Raw genomic sequence first — 3,690 nt, forward strand, 5'->3', positions numbered from 1 at the left:
GGAGAGGGAGAAAGAATCTGAAGCAGGTGCCCTGCTGAGGGCAGAGACTGATGCCCAACACAGGGCTCGATCTCATGAGCTGAAATCATGAGTCAGATGTATAATGGACTGACCACCCAGGGGCCCTAGTAAAAGAAACTTTAGAGGATGTCCTTTGGGAAAAGGCCCTTAGAAAAATGACTCCAGAAGTCTGAGGTACAGGAAGGATGGTGAGTAAAGAAACAGTGTTGTGATAAACCAAACATGGATTATCTGAATAAGATAATACTAATAATGACCACAAGACAACTAGAATTCCTGACAAAAATTAAAATGAGGTGATCAGAGTTAAAATATCGTAAAATGTTAGTGGTTCAGGATGGGAATTAGGATATGAATACATATTGAATTCTTAATGATAAAATATCTGAAGTAACTATTAAAAGGAAAAAAACATAAAATTTCCAAACCTGGAGTGGTAAAACTAGAACAAGAAAAGAAGCAGGGAAAAAAAAAAAAAAAAAGAAGATGAAGAAGCAGGAAACCTCCATCCATTTAAATAACAAAATAAACAATAATGGAGGAGGACAAAAAAACAGAGAAACTGTGGAAAGTGGGGCAAACAGAGATAGACAATACTATTACTTTCACTTTATAACTAAGGCCCAGGTTCAGTGCCAGGTCACACAGCTGATAAGCCACCAAACCCAAGCCCTGCCCCTTCATCCAGGCAGGAAGCCAGTGTGCTTCTGGCTCATGCCCTAGAGAGCCTCTCCCAGGCTGGCTGGGCTCTGCTTCTGGTTCCAGAGAGGGGAGGATGCCCTCCCAGGCTGCGGTGGGTGCAGAGTCGCTGGAAGGAACCAGAACCTCCCATTACCCAACTGCAGAAAGTTCAGAGCTGAAGACATACTGTGATGCATTATTGTCATTAGTCTCCAAATGCTCCTGGCCAGATGTTATCTGGTTTTATTTTCTTCTGTGGCCAACAGAGTGCACACTACCTCCCCAGCCCTGCTACCATCGTTATAACCCCATCGCCTCCTTAACATCTACATGACCTGCAAGGCCCCTGCCAGAGGTTGCCATCGCCCCGCAGTGGGCTGAGCCATGTGCCTGGGTGGTCCCAGCTGGTGAGCGGAGGTCCCAACTCTAGGCTGGGTCTCAGAGTAGCAGCCCTCACCAAGGATTTCTCCTTAAATTGTGATGTTTGTGTTTCACTTTTTTTTTAAAGATTTTATTTATCATTTATTCATGAGAAACACAGAGAGGAGAGAGAGAGGTAGAGACACAGGCAGAGGGAGAAGCAGGCTCCATGCAGGGAGCCCGACATGCGATTCAATCCTGGGTCTCCAGGATCATACCCCGAGCTGAAGGCGGCGCTAAACTGCTGAGCCACCTGGGCTGCCCTCACTTTTTGTTTTGAATAAGTAATAAATTCATAGGGATTAAACCAAAATGACTGTGAGACACTTGGGCAGCTCAGTCGGTTAAATGTTCAACTCTTGATCTCAGCTCAGGGCTTGATCTCAGGGTCGTGAGTTCAAGCCCTGTGTTACATTCTGCACTGGGCGTGGACCCTACCTTAAAAAAATATATCAAAATGATTTTAAAGGTATGTACATGAGTTTTCTGTAGCTGCCATCACCAATGACCACAGCCATAGAAGCTGAAAATAGCAATGTATTCGGTCATGGTTCTGGAGACGAGTCTGGCCGATCCCCCTGCTCCAGGCTTCACAGATGGAAATCAAGGTGGGGCCTGCGGGACTGATTCTTGGGAGCTCCCATTTCAGGGGCCTCCCACTCCCAAAAGACACCTGTACTCCTTGTCACCTTGCTCCTTCGTGTTCAGAACCATGCATGCATTCCTTCTCATCCTTCGAATCTCACTCAGCTCCTTGTGCTTCCAGATAGAGTTTTCTTGTAAGGGCTTATATGACTAGACTGGCCCACCTGGATCTCTTTGTTGCATGTCACGTAATATATTTATTCACAAGTTCTGGGAACTAGGGGTGGCGTCTCTGGGTGTCATGGTACCACCAAAAACTATGAGATGTTTTGTTTTAAATATTTTATTTATTTATTCATGAGAGACAGAGAGAGAGAGAGAGAGAGAGAGAGAGAGAGGCAGAGACATAGGCAGAGGGAGAAGCTGGCTCCATGCAGGGAGCCCAATGTGGGACTCGATCCTGGGACTCTAGGATCATGCCCTGGGCCGAAGGTAGGTGCTCAATCGCTGAGCCACCCAGGCATCCCAAAACTATGAGATGTTGATGAAAGTAATAGAAGACATGAAGAATGGAAAGCTATCCCATGTTCATGGTTTAGAAGAATTAATACTTGTTAATTTTCCCCATTCTCACTGGTGTGAGGTGGTATCTCATTGTGGTTTTGATTTGTATTTCCCTGATGGCAAGTGATGCGGAGCATTTTTTCATGTGCGTGTTGACCATGTCTATGTCTTCCTCTGTGAGATTTCTGTTCATGTCTTTTGCCCATTTCATGATTGGATTGTTTGTTTCTTTGGTGCTGAGTTTAATAAGTTCTTTATAGATCTTGGAAACTAGCCCTTTATCTGATACGTCATTTGCAAATATCTTCTCCCATTCTGTAGGTTGTCTTTGAGTTTTGTTGACTGTATCCTTTGCTGTGCAAAAGCTTCTTATCTTGATGAAGTCCCAATAGTTCATTTTTGCTTTTGTTTCTCTTGCCTTCGTGGATGTATCTTGCAAGGAGTTACTGTGGCCGAGTTCAAAAAGGGTGTTTCCTGTGTTCTCCTCTAGGATTTTGATGGAATCTTGTCTCACATTTAGATCTTTCATCCATTTTGAGTTTATCTTTGTGTATGGTGCAAGGGAGTGGTCTAGTTTCATTCTTCTGCATGTGGATGTCCAATTTTCCCAGCACCATTTATTGAAGAGGCTGTCTTTCTTCCAGTGGATAGTCTTTCCTCCTTTATCGAATATTAGTTGACCATAAAGTTGAGGGTCCACTTCTGGATTCTCTATTCTGTTCCATTGATCTATGGGTCTGTTTTTGTGCCAGTACCACACTGTCTTGATGACCACAGTTTTGTAGTACAACCTGAAATCTGGCTTTGTGATGCCCCCAGCTGTGGTTTTCTTTTTTAAAATTCCCCTGGCTATTCGGGGTCTTTTTTGATTCCACACAAATCTTAAAATAATTTGTTCTAACTCTCTGAAGAAAGTCCATGGTATTTTGATAGGGATTGCATTAAACGTGTAAATTGCCCTGGGTAACATTGACAATATTAATTCTGCCAATCCATGAGCATGGAATATTTTTCCATCTCTTTGTGTCTTCCTCAATTTCTTTCAGTAGTGTTCTATAGTTTTTAGGGTATAGATCCTTTACCTCTTTGATTAGATTTATTCCTAGGTATCTTGTGCTTTAGGAAACCACAAATGTTGGAGAGGATGCGGAGAAAAGGGAACCCTCTTACACTGTTGGTGGGAATGTGAAATGGTGCAGCCACTCTGGAAAACTGTGTGGAGGTTCCTCAAAGAGTTGAAAATAGACCCGCCCTACCACCCAGCAATTGCATACTGCTGGGGATTTACTCCAAAGATGCAGATGCAATGAAACGCTGGGACACCTGCACCCCGATGTTTATAGCAGCAATGTCCACAATAGCCAAACTGTGGAAGGAGCCTCGGTGTCCATCGAAAGATGAATAGATAAAGCAGATGTG

The sequence above is a fragment of the Canis lupus genome, chromosome 5, assembly GCF_003254725.2.
Source record: "Canis lupus dingo isolate Sandy chromosome 5, ASM325472v2, whole genome shotgun sequence".
Classification (NCBI taxonomy): Eukaryota; Metazoa; Chordata; class Mammalia; order Carnivora; family Canidae; genus Canis; species Canis lupus.